Raw genomic sequence first — 14,094 nt, 5'->3', positions numbered from 1 at the left:
GCGGGACCCGCTAAAGGACCTAGTAATGCATCAGTAAGGGGTTAACGGCACCGGCACCCTTACCGTTGCTGTTAACCCCTTACCGCCCACCTCGGAATGAGGCCCTTTGCCTGGAACAGTCCCTAATCACCTTCTCTCTGCCTCTTCTTTGGCCAGCTCTCCTCTCCAGATATTTGACCTTTGCTGTACCAGTCCTCACCCAAACCGATCCTGTTGGAACATTGCCACCCTCAGTGTTTGATCCCCTAGTAACCATGAATTTCATAAATGAACAAGAGATCAACTTCCTATCTCCCCCAGATATTTGGTTCTCTTTTAGCTACACAACATTGATTGATATCTCAACCCTAGAAAATAACACAATAATGTCAGCAATAGGAAAAACAAAGTGGGACGGGCATTGTCCTGGTTTTCCACTTTTCAGTACAGACCTCCTTGATTCGCCTGACCTATGCCTTATTTCCAATAACACTAGCCCCCACTCATGTCCCACTCATGTCCCCCCACCCACCCACTCACCCACCCAGCAGTGACATGCCCATCTCATGACACAAACCAAAAGTCAACTATGTACATCAACACATGTCAGTCACACACACACACAGGTTGCCATTGATTGATTGAGTAAACCCACATGTCAACATGCATGAACCCAATGAGTGAATCCCACCCATTGAAGTAAAAGATCAAAATGTATTAAGATGAAAACCAATTGAAAGTACTTCAAGCATAAAATAATGGCAAACATGAAATGAAATGCATGTCCAAATAAAAAAAATTAAATTCCTCAAAAAAACCCAAGTAATCCAAAAGACAAATGGCCAAAACTCTCTGTCCACCAAACCAAATCCAAATGAAACGCAAAAAGGTAAATCCATTGATCCATGGTGAAATGAAATTAAAATGTCCAAATAAATCCAACGTCCAACTATGTACAATACGATTCTCAAGGGTCCATGAGCCCAACGAAACCAATGAAACCTATCTAATAACCTACCTAACAAAAAAACTATTTACAAAAGTGTGGGGCATAGTCCAAAAGCCCCAAAATAAAAAAAAAAGGAAACCTAACACTATAAACTATTTACAATGGCGACGGGCAAGTCCTGCGGCTCACTCAGTGATGTTTTTGGCCAGGGCATCATCGAACTCCATGTCTATTTGCTGGAGGTGGGCCTCTGTCCTGGCCCCGAGGTCTCGAGGCACTCTGCCTGCCTCAATGTCTGACGCATGGAGAACTCTGCCCTGACCATGGTGAGCCGCGCCTCTTCCACCGCCGCCGCTCCGCACCTATACGCTGGCCCAACCGCAGCCACACGGAAGACACATCCATTCCAGGTTCCTCCTGCCCTCTGGCCGATGCCTGCCCCCCTGATGTCGATGGCCCCGAGCCATCATTGCTCCCACCTAGAGCCTGCTCCTGCTGCTGCTGCTGTCCATGTGCCCTGTCCGATGATGCCTGCACATCCTCCATCAGCTGGTCTCCAGTTGTGGTGTCCACCCCTGCTGGACCGCCGACTCCCGACTGTGGCAGGGATGGGATCTCCACCAAGCTGGCTGTGTTGGTCAGGCCAGGTCCACAGGGGGCCCTGGTGGAATCTGGGCCAGAAGACGGCAGGGAGAACGACTGGCACATAGTCTCCACAGAGGAGGAGAGGTCCACCAGAGTGCGCGTCACATGTAGGAACCCACCAACCAGGGCCCCTCCCAACAATGCCACGTCACGATGCTGCTGTTCGTGATGGCGTGCGTTCTCCGCCCAGGAAGAACGCACGTCATCACGAATGTCACGCGTGCGCAACGCGTCACCAATCAGGACAGAGCCCATACATTCATGGTACCCCTCATCCGCAGGAAGTGGAGAGGCAGATGACATGGCACTCTCCCCTACCTGCGGACGGGCCTTGGACAGGGCATCCCTGCTGGTGCATGGTGGTGCAGTCACAGGGTCAAGGACCTGTGCTGCCTCCTGACCCTGGCCCTGGACTGCACCACTTGCACCAGTTGTACTACCCCCACCAGGCCCCATGTGCGGCTCAGTAGCGGGCTCCTCCCCCTCTGTGGAGACCACCAACCTGGATGTCTCCGTACCGTCTTCCGCCATTGCAAGCCCCTGTGGGGGCTCACATGGCCCGTCCGCCACAGCCGTAGTGGCAGACGCGGCACCAGCCCCCTCGCTCTCGGATGATGGCAAGTCCTGGGAGGGTGGCTGGGCCTTGCGTCGCCGCCCAGTGGAGGCATCCCTGCCGCTTGGCTCCACAGCACCGTCTCCGCCCTCTTCTTCACTTGACGCTGCGTAGAGGGAGACATAGAACACAAGCATCAGGGTACAGTACAATATTCCCCTAGACAGGAAGCAATAACACATGAGTGGCAGTGTCTAATGTCACTTCCATCCTGTTCCTCCACAACACATGGGTGAATGCACGCAACACATGCATAAACAGGCATGGCGCCTGCAATCAACATCAGCATCCATGTACAAGGGCCTCTATTAATCAAAATGTTGCCTTCAAACTCACATGCATCATGGCTCACACTGATCCCATGCACACACATCACCGGAGGGTCATTCATCATGCCTTGTACACCACAGACACAGTGGATAGACACAGTGCAGACAACGGTGACCGCACTGCATGAGTGAATGTACACATCATCACGGACATGTGTCATGAATCCATGGCGTATCGAAGTCACAGACACACTTCTCAGACACACACACATGTGCACCATACATGTACATGACAGCAGCACCCATCCCTCACAGCCCCACCATGTGCAAGAACAGACACTGGCATGCTTTCATGTGTGCATTTGCCATACAGCTCCCCATGTTGCATTGGATCTCATGCACCAACCATGTGGTTCGCAGATTACTGGTCTCACATGCATGACCATGATGTCCCTGCACACACACATCCATACATGGCCCATGTCACACAAACAGGCAAGTATCAGACTACCAGCACACTGCAACATGCCCTGTCTCACACACCAATGCTTGGCCACTTACCGCTCAACTCCAGACGGGTCTTCCTCTGAAGGATCTGGGGGTTGAGCGCTGGGCATACATGTTCCAGGACCCTCATCTGGATGTCACTCATGCTGACCAGGCCCCCCCGCGAGGCGCTGACATCCTCCCAGCGCTTCTTGACGTGCTTCTGTCGCGGGTTGCCATCCCCTCCGCGTTGATGGCAACCACTACATCGTCCCAGATCCTCTCCCGTCCTTCCTTGTTGGCGTGTGATGTTCCGAAGATGGCATCATAATGCCCCAGGACATGCTCCACCAGGACACCAACTTCCTTCACACTGAAGCTGGTGGCCCTCTGCCTCTCTGGCTGGGGGTCGCTAGTGGTCTCAGATGGTATTTGCCCCAACATGGCGACCCCCGAGGCATGCGTGGGTGGGCAACTGGGTCCTGGGGCTGGGCTGTGGAGTGATGTTATCCCAGTCGGGAGTCTTCTGTTCCAGCAGGGGTGGACACAGCAACTGGAACCCTGGCTGACGTGCAGGCACCAAATAGCAGGGCACGTGGGCAGCAGGCAGGCAGCAGCAGATGGCAGGTGGGAGCGTTCTCGGGGCTCTGGGGGGCAGTAATTCGGCCTTCTGGGCAGGAGCGTGGTGTTCGGTGTGTTGTTGCGTGGCCAGCTTGATACGGAGTGATTTGGCAGGTGAACACCTTGCACGTCTGCGTGTAATTCGAGGAAAGGCCCTTAGCGCGTAAGCACGTCTGTGACGATACGCGCGCAGGCGTTTCCCTCGTGACGTGGGCATAGTGGTTCAGCGTGCGGGAAAAAACTGCACGTCTGCATGTGAATGCGTGTAATCCGAGGAAAGGACCTACGCGTAAGTGACGTGACGTGCATGGGCGTTTCCCTCAGCACGGGTTAAAGGTGAGCGGGGCCAGCAGTTCGCTGTACGTGCCTTTCATGGAGACCGACGTGTGTTGCTGCTTCGTGTTGTTTCGCGCGCAATCCCAACTTCACAGCGGATCAGGACGTATCTCTTCTTTTGGCGGGGGTATTGGCTATGCGTGTTTTTCATTATTACGCTTGTCAGCCGGTGAATCGCGCACACTATTTTTCCCACTGCGGGTGCCCCTGCGTATCACACCCGTTTCGAGGTCATAGTAGCCTGCGGGTCCCACGCATACGCGTTTTTTGTGTTACTGGGTGCCACCGCATACTGCGGGAGGTTGATTCCACGCATGTAGGCTGCAGGGTTGTGTGCACAGTTTTACTGCAGTTTTGGGGTGCCTGAGCATTGCGTGACCTGTCACTACATCACCAGGGTCACATACAGCCTTGCAGGTGCAGGGGGGCTGTTAACATCTTGCATCCCACCCCCTTCACCCCAATTGCCCAGGACAATTGTGGTGTAGACCTCCCATTGGCACTCCTCCAACTGTGCCGGCACTACTCCATCTGTGCCATGGTTGGGAGGCCACCAAAGGTGAGGGGCGCCTCAGCTGGGCGTCCTCCTCGTGGCGGGCATGGTCAGGGACGTGACCGGGTTTACCAGGGAGAAGGGGGACTCCAGGGTGTCCAGGGTGGCCGCAGAGGGGGAAGAGGCAGGGGTGCGCCACTTGAGCACGATGTTGTGCCATGTGTCGGTGCAGTCTTGCCACCACCCCCTGTGGTTCCGGGAGATGCAGCTTCTGCATCGGACACTGGTGCCCGTGTGACCCGGCAGTCTGTTTCATCGACTGCCACGGGCTCAAGGGCAGTGGTAGCTGCAGGTGCAGCTGTGGACACCACCACCCAGCCTCAGGGTCTGCCAGCTAAGGCTGCGTTCGCACTTGAAGAGCCCTTGGAAGATTTCCAACAGGCCATGAGGGAAACCGTAGGTGCACGCAGGGCTGCCCTGACCAAGACACGTGTCATTGGGGCAGTAATTTCATCTGCTGCCCCGACCAGCCGGGTGTTGGCAAGTGCAGGGGCAGATGCAGCCAACGACACCCCGGTTGTGAGTCTGCCAACCAGGACAGTCGCGGTCAATGACCCTGCCACAGCAGATGTTGCTGCGCAGGGCCCATTAGACGGCACCCAGCTGCCACTGACGCAAGTCAGGCCTTTGGTCAACCCTCCACCTGCCACTCCCTTGGCTCAATCCACCGGTGCTACTGGCCATAGTGATCAGGCAGCATTTGCCAGCCAGGGTCTGCCCACAATCCAAGAGGAGGAAGGTTGCACCTGCTGCACAGGCTGGGACCCCACACACAGCCACGACCTCCAGCACATCGAGGAAGAAGCCTTTCTGCAACCAGGAACTGGACTGCCTCGTGGACTACGTGCTGGGCCACAGCCATGACATGCTAGTGGGTCCTAATTGTCAGACTACGGCTGCCCACTCTGATACCCACTGGAAGCAAGTTGCGGAACATGTGAGTGCATTCGGCCATGAGGTGCGCACGGCGCAAGAGTGCAAAAAGTGTTGCAATGACCTCAAACACAGCACTAAGGCTAAGCGTGCCTCAAATTACAACTTGACTCTGGTGACTGGCAGTGGGCCTGCACCTGAGGAGGAAGACCTCACTCCGCATGAGTCACTCGTTGCGGAGTTCATACCATCTGAATCGGTCGAAGGAGTGGGAGAGATGCCGGACTTTGATGCCCAGTCCAGTGAGTGTTGCTGCGTGTCTGTTGTGGACATGTGTGTTTCACTTGTGTGATGTGTTGTGCATGACTGCCACTACATGTCACGTGTACATGGTTCTGATGTGCAAGTAATGCAATGCTTCCCTGATGCATGTCTGTTCTGCTGGATGGTGGACATGTGGAGCGGACGGGGAATGTACGCATCACCACTATTGCACCCTACTCACATGCTGGTCACCAGGATGCCCCTCAAGTCCATGTTCCAGCTCACTGGCCCTTCAGCATGTAGCGTGGGGTGACCTTCCTCTCAGCCCAGGGACTATGTCATAGCATGACTGACGTGCATGTGTCCTGTGCCTGCATGTGGGTACTCCATGTAGGTATGCTCCCTTGCCCCTCCACCACCACTCTTCACCCCAATACCACCTTAACACTGGTATGCTTCAATTTTGCCATTGAGTACTTCCCTGTTAATGCATCCTGTGTACATGCTGACTTCAAGCAGCCAATCTGCTAGACATATGCTGTGTGGTACATCCTTTGTACTTGATGAAGGGTGTCTCACTTGGACTGTGCAGAGGTCAGATGCCCAGCAGGGACATGAGTGCCCATTCATGCTCCATGTGTATTCCACTCATGCCCCTATGTGTCCTTGACTGGATGACCATTGTGGTAGGAGTCCAGGGGGACGTACATTGCATGGCATTTCATCAGCCTTCCCATTTCCACTGTGGCTCAGTCTTCGTCACACACATGTTTATGGTGTGAAGGTCTGTGTGGGTCACAGGCCTCAGCCTGTTTAATGGCCAATGACTCTCTCCAACTGGTGTAGTGTCTTCTTCACACGTGGGTGTACTCCAAAGGTTTCATCATGTGTCCTGCTTACTGTCTCATCATCATTTGCTGTGTTGTCACTTGACTCACATGATGCAGTTGATGCTAGTCAACACTGTCTGTCAATACACATCCCTGCATTTTCACTTGGGGGGAGGGGTGGTTTACTTGTAGACATGCTACCCATTGAATGCACATTGCACGTGATGCCTGAAGTTGACCTTGCACTGCCTTCACATTTTCTGACACACATCATGAAGTTCTTGCACATGTAGATAGTGAGTAACGTACATATTTGCTGCACTGCATCGACCCACTTCAGTGCAAACTGACACCTTTCGACATGCCTAATCACAGAAGCAATTTCAAGTTGACCCAGCATGCATGGCAGGTTCTATTTTGTGTGTGAAATGTCTGCTTGATATGTTTGGTGTCTGTGTGTTTTGTGTGCTTCTAACATGTGTAGTGACCTTTTTTCTCTCTACTTTTTAGATGATGACGCAATGGAGCCAGAGGATGGTGTTGTCATGCCAGGAACAGGGTTGTCATCGCTACAGCAACCTGGCACAAGTGGGGGTCATGGGGTGGTAGGCCACGAAAACCGACATGTGCTACAGTCCATCTTGTCTCTGGCTGGCAATGAGTTCAGCCCTGATGACCACTCTGACGTCCATGTCGAGTTAGATAAGCATTGGGTCCATTTGTCAGTTGTGAGTGATTCTGATGTGGACACTCCTCTGTCCGCGACACCTGCACTGAGTGGTCATACAGTCTTGGAACCTCTGCCTGTGGTGGATCGGGACGCAGGGTCACCCTCCACACCAGTCACTGATGTGCCTGGGCCATCACGTCGACGGGGGCATGTAGTCGTGCATCCGCGGGCGGTGCCAACACAACGAGGACACCCAGTCCTTGTGTCCCCCAGGGGTCAAGCCCAGCAACGCAGTCACCGCGCGCAACCGCAGTATACTGAGTGGAAGCAAGACATGACTTACAATTCTGAATGGCAGGGGGCAGCAATGGAGAACATCGCTGAAAGCATGGAGCGTGTGGCCCAATCCGTGCTCCCCCCTGCTAGGCAGGTGCTTCTCCAGTAGCAGGCGGCACAGTCCACGGCCCGCTCGCTCAGGCTGGGCATGGCGGCCTCAGACAGGGCACGCCAGGCTGAAATGTCGTCTCTGCATAAAGCAATTGCTGCTCACGGAGAGGCACACATGGAGGCCCTGAGGCAAGAGTATGCTTCCCTCAGATCCACTCTGGGTGTCCTTCTGATGTCCCAGAGGGAGCGGGCAGAGGAGAGGTTTGCGCAGCTTGAGCGTACCACCTCAGCTGAGCTACATGCTTGCCGGGAGGTGCAGCAGCTGTCCAGCCAGGCCTTGCAGGATGAACTCTGTGTTACTCGTGCTACCTTGCAAGAGGAAGCACGTGTATCACGGGAGGTTCTGCATGCAGACCTACGTGTGATCGCCGCACAGATCCAGGCTCACCCATACGGCAGACTTGCTGCCGACGAGGGGCAAGCAGCGGCTATGTGTGGCCAGGCTCCTGTGCCACGTCATCCTTTCCAGGAAGTGCCAGACTCGGACGACAATCTATCTCCCACATAGGTCGGGCTGTTTAGGCTTTGAGCCCATGGAGGTTTTTTTTTTTCCTCAACATCATCGCATGTGGGTGTTGAGCAGCACCCTGTACCTCCCCCCTCCTGGTTGCCTCCCCCCCGGGTCATATGTGGCCATTTTTGATTTTTCTTTTAGTTTAGTTTAGTTTAGTTTCATTTTGATAGTTAGTTTAAAAAGGTAATGTAGGTTTTTCATAGTTAGTGTAATTAGTTCATATAGTTTGAAATTATTTGTCTATTGTGCTTTCATGTGACGGTGTGGTGCTTTGTGGCTTTTGAGAGCATCCACTGTCTGTTCCAGCTGGGCCCTTCAAGCTTGTCTTGCGTATGTGTTTGCAGCTTGGGGTCCTTGACTCACATATGCCACTCCTGCTTCCCTTATCCATGGGCTGGCAAGGATTGTTCGGTGTAACAGCCTATTACACAAGGGCTCTGGACTGTCATATCTGTGGCATGTCTGCTGCTGTGAAACTTGTGTTAACACCCCTAGTGGGGATGATAGGGGTGTTATTGACCACTGTTCTTCATTCGCGAGATGGGGGGATTCATGATTGATGTGTACATTCATTGATATTCATTGTGTAGTATGTTTATTATCTAGACTGTACATGTGCTTGTTGCAATTCATGGCATAGATGGTGTGTTCAACAGTTTGCCTGTGAAAGACGGACTGATGGTGTGATTTGTGTTGTACATCTCTGACATGGTCCAGTCATGTAATGCCTGAAGAGACACAAACAGATGATTTTAAAGCATTAATCATGTGTTTCATGCCCTTTCTGCAGGGGGATGAGCCTCCAGACCACCTTTGCCAGCAGACATGGGCGATTGGACGTCTGGAAGCTGGACACGTTTGGTGGTGCTGACATGCGCATGTGTGCGCAAGCAGAGGCACAGGGATTGCGCTCATACATCCGAAAGGGACTCCAGGCAAGGTGAGCAGGGCATGGGGGCCACAACGCAGCAGACCTTCCACCTGGCCAGTTGCACATGCATGCTTAGTAGCAGCACTGACGGTGAGCTTGGACAAATAGTGGTGTTGAAGTGCACAATACAGCTGAGATGCGTTGGTGGACTAATGGCTAGTTGATGGGAAAGTTGTCTGGGGGACCTGCAGGGCCAGTGGCACATACGCTCCGGTCCACCATGGTCCATTGAGGCACTTGTATTAGCCATGTAGCATTCCGAGACATGGAAAGAAGCAGCTCACAGGGACAGACAGCAAGGGACAGACTCGTGTGCAGTGCATTTCATTACCATGTAGAATTTGACACATGCACTACCTACTTTTTTTGGGTCATGGTGGAACACGACTTGTTCTGAAGTCATTCCTTGCTATATGCGTCTGGCTGCTTACCCAGGGAACATTGCATGTTGTGTGATTCGTGACACATTGGTCTTCCATTTGTAACGCACCCAGCGGCACATGACTTACTGCATTGACTGTGTATGAACCATCACAGGGGTAATGTTATGTATGGGTACGAAGCATCCACACCAGATTGTTTGTTTGTAGAGTATTTTGTTACTTTGGGGCATATGTGGTGGTGTGTTTGTGTGTTATAGGCATGCACAGATTAGTAACTGTGGCTCTCTTTGCAGCATTAAACTGCTCCTGTTACCGGACCTGAGAGTGCCCAGGCAGGAGGCCAGCTCTCACCCCAGAGATAAGTTTCTGTTTGTCTTCCATTTGAGTAATTTGTTACTATGTGCATGATGATCAGGTTTGGTGTACTTGTGTATGTGTTAATGTGAGTGGTACAGTTTTGTACATTTCCTACTTTCCCATGTGAATCCTACTCCCCTCTCCTGCCCCTCATTCCAGTTATATTGTACAGCAATGCCTGTCCCGGCTGCATATCCCTGACCCTCCTTCCCCACCAGGGTCTCAGAGGCCTGTGTGAGTTTGGCCTTGCAGGCACCCAGCCACGGTGGGGGTGGTTGGTTCGTGCCACTCCTGCACCTGTACATAGGAGCAGTGACAGTACACATCAGTTAGTGGTGCATTATTCTGTGTTATGTACCACACATGGTACACATCCTGTTGTGAAATTGTTTTACTGTGCTACCTTGGTTGTTACGTCATTGTGGTAGTACTTTGGCTTTGCAACATACTGCTACTTCAAGACATCTACTGGAGGGTCTTCTGGTTTGTTTTGCTGCCTGCAGGCTTTTTGCTTGGCTTCTGTGTTGGCCTGCTTTGAGTTCTCTTTGATGTGGTGTTTTTGCAAGTCAAGGTGGCCTCTCAGGGTGCTGGGCACTTTTTGCACACAAGGTGGGAGATGGTGACAAAGGAGAAGGGTGATCCTGTGGCCAGGCGAACTTCAAGGATGAAGGCTAGATAACCCAGGTGCAGTTGTTCAGTGGGTCATGGTGATTTGTGAGGGAGGGGGGGTGTTTTGTTGTTGACAGTTGCCTTGCCCTACAGTGTTATGCACACTCTGACATTGTAATTGCAGTATCCTATGTACATGATGTATTCTGCTGATCAATGCCTGTTCATGTGTTGTGTTTACCTTTCAGGTGTGAGAGAATAGTTGTGGCTTGACATGCTGGGGTGTACACATGGTGAATGTTCACATGTGATGTGTAGAGGAAACTGATGGTCACTTGATTGCACATGCATATATTGAGTGCATGTCCCTACTGACCCACACACTTGCTCTATGATCCACTACATGTACAACCACCTTTCCATGTCCACATCTACACTCTGTTTGCCTTCTGTTGCCCACTGTGTCCCTGCAGCACATGATCTATGACCAATTGTGGATCCTGTACATGCATAAATTGCTTTTTGATGTATTTTGTCGCTTGGATGTGATGCTCAGGGTGTGCGTCACACACAATGGCTGTTCACTATGCTGTGCGCTGAGCAGTGTGTTGCATGAGGTGGGCACGGCACACAGAAGCTGCAGTGTTGATTTTACAATGCACAATGTGCATGTAGACAGGCATTCATTATTATGTTACAACTACAACTGTTGGAATGCATTTGGGTATGACTTCTTTTGGGTGGGAGGTTGTTGGTCAGTCATTTTATCTGATTCCATGTCAGGCATCATTGTGTGATGCCACTTTACATTTTTCACATGTCAATGTGTACCTTATTGTTACTGTGTTGGTGTATGGCTATTGCTTGCCATGTCATGTTGTGGTTTGGGAGGGTTTGGGTGACATAGCAGTGATAGTCATGGCCTGTTTTGCAGGTCTGTGTGATTCACACCGTGCATGTGTGCCTTTTGGTCACACAGGATTGCTTATGTTTAAGTAGCTAGGGATGCACACAATGTGGCACTTGCATGGCAACATTCTCATTGTGGTAAGGTTGTGACAGTTGACTGTCTCTTTGTCATCATCGATTGTCACCTGGTATGTGCCAGGCCTGTGTGCACTCCGCAGGGGTGGGAGTTTAGGTGAAAAATGTGGCCACAATTGAGTCCGGGCTGCCTCGCCATGTGCCCTGTCCCCTCCCATTGGCAGCGCCTGTGCCTGTGGTTGGGGATGTGGGGGCACCACCATGTCCACCGGTACGCCCTGCCGTGTTGCAACATTGTGCAGGACACATGCTGCCACAATGATCCTGCACACTACTGGGGGTGCATAGAGTAGCTGCCCGCCAGAGCGGTCAAGGGAGCGGAAGCGTGACTTGAGCACTCCGAATGTGCGCTCCACTATGGCCCTGGTTGCAATATGGGCAGCGTTGTATCTTACCTTGGGTGGTGTGGTGGGGTTCCGGATTGGAGTCATCATGTGGTTGCTGAGAGGGTAGGCACTGTCCCCTGGAGAGGTGATGATGGTTGTGATTATTGGGCTTTGTGTATTTGTGTGTGTGTGTGACATGCATGCATGTGCACAGGCATTTGTACTCACCTAGGAGCCATGTGTCACCATGCTGCCCAGCTTCCAGGGCCCGGCTCAGGGCGGACATTCTGTATATGAAACTGTCATGGGTGGAGCCAGGGTAGTTTGCATAGACAGAGGTGATGATTCCCTTTGCATCACATACCACCTGCACGTTGATGGAATGCCAGTGCTTGCGGTTTCGGTAGATGTGCTCAGTGGCCCTAGGGGGACGTAGGGCCACATGGGTCCAATCTATGGCACCGAGCACTTTGGGGAAGTATGCCACCCTGTAAAAGTCCTGGAAAACGGCCTGCCTTTCTGCGGGTGTTCTGGGCATGTATATACGACTGAGGGGCGCGCCGTCATGATTGCCAAGACCTGGTGTAGGAAGCGTGACTGCGTGGCCTGTGAGACCCCCCACTATGGCAGTAGTCTGCTGAAATGACCCAGTGGCCAAAAAATGCAGGACATTGAGCACCTTCTCCAAGGGTCTCAATGCTTGGGAGCAGAGGGTGGGAGATGTATGGTCATCTTCCCACTCCCTGACCAGGTCTAGGATGATACGAGGTGGAAACCTATACCTGCCGTAGACCTGGTCGTCAGGCATCCCAAAAAGGCTTGTCCGGGGTGAAAAAATGCATGCCCTGGCTATTCTCCTCCTCCTGCGGTGTCCCACGATCAGTGCTGCGACAAATGGGGCATTCATCGTAGCGGTATATACGTGTTTGTTGTTTGCGTGCACTTTTATACTGTGCACGGGGACGCTTCCGCCTGCCTTCCTGTGGCGTACGCGTTGATGCCTATGCGTGTCTTGTGCTGTGCGCAGGTTTCCCTTATTCGGATCCATGAATATGGGTTGTTCGCGTGCGTGTGGGCGTTCCGTGTAGTTCCCTGCAGTACTTCCCCAGTTACGCCTTCTTTTTCACGCATTATTCCCCATTCTGCGTGTTCCGCCCACTGTTCCGCCCACGTTTGTTGTGTGCGCCGCGCTATGTGTGCTTTCGCTGTGCGCGTAGCGCACGCCGTTTGATGACGTGTGTGCCCGTGTGCGCCACATACGGATTTGGCGCACAACCAGTGGTATACATGCGCAGCACCTTCCTTGAATTGCACGCTTGCGCCACCTTGCGCCTGCTTGCGCTGGGATTTTCGGCGCACGATTGTTCCATGAATCGGCCCCTTAGTTCTTCCAAACAATATCCAAACACTAGCTGTGGTTCGGAAAAAAGTGCTTTGGGTGGTTTATATCAACAATGTTTGGACAGGGCATGCATGATTCGAGTTTAGGATCAGTCTTGTCAGGAAGTGGCAGAAGTTGGAGGTTGGTAGAATAGTTAAGGGAATAGGTTCAGCTGAGCGAAAGATTAAGGGCCTCATTACACGGTAGGCGGTAAACCATGGCGCTATTAGCGCCATGGTTCATGCCGGTAATTTACGGGTACCGCCTTGGTGGAAAGGGGAATTACCGCCCCATTCCAAGGTTGGCGGGGCGGTAATTCCCCCTTCCACCATTGCCCTTCCCCATTCCCATTTTTGCCCCATAGGGCATAATGGGAATGGGGAAGGCGCTAATTACAGTACCGCAAATTGCAGTACCGTAATTAGCTACCTGGGTCCCTTTGCGGGTTGGTTTTTAACGCCTGCAAAAAGCAGGCGTTAAATTCCCCAACCCGCAAAGGGACCTCGTAGTAAGGCGATAAGGATTTACCGGTACCGGTAAAATACTGGTACCGGTCAACCCTTACCACCTACCGTGTAATGATGCCCTAAGTCATGACTAGGATTGTGTTAAAGAAAAGGTGAAACATTAAAGGAGGCTTTATTTGAGGGACAGAGACACATTTAAAATAAAAGTTAGTTGAAGCACAGTTAAAACATTAAAATATGATTTAGCTGATGAGAGCTAGGACATGGAAATATTAAAGCCCTTGTTTATGCCAATAATACTGACTGTTTTTCATACCGGGTACCACATTAAATGACATAAATTAACCTGTTATTTATTTCAGTGTGAGGAGAAGTGAAGGTAGCCAGGTGATTAGATTACATTTAGTGACTAAATACTGTTGTCTTGCAGTTTCAAATAAAACATCAGACACTTTATATTATGCAAGAGAGTGCATTCAATGTGGTTAACTGAGTGTGTTGTGAAGAGAAAAAACACATACATTTCTTTGCATTCAGAAGTCACTGC

Source organism: Ambystoma mexicanum, chromosome 5p (assembly GCF_040938575.1).
Source record: "Ambystoma mexicanum isolate Mex_15411 chromosome 5p, UKY_AmexF1_1, whole genome shotgun sequence".
NCBI classification, from domain to species: domain Eukaryota; kingdom Metazoa; phylum Chordata; class Amphibia; order Caudata; family Ambystomatidae; genus Ambystoma; species Ambystoma mexicanum.
The sequence above is the reverse complement of the archived record's forward strand: the minus strand, read 5'-3'. Positions refer to the sequence as shown.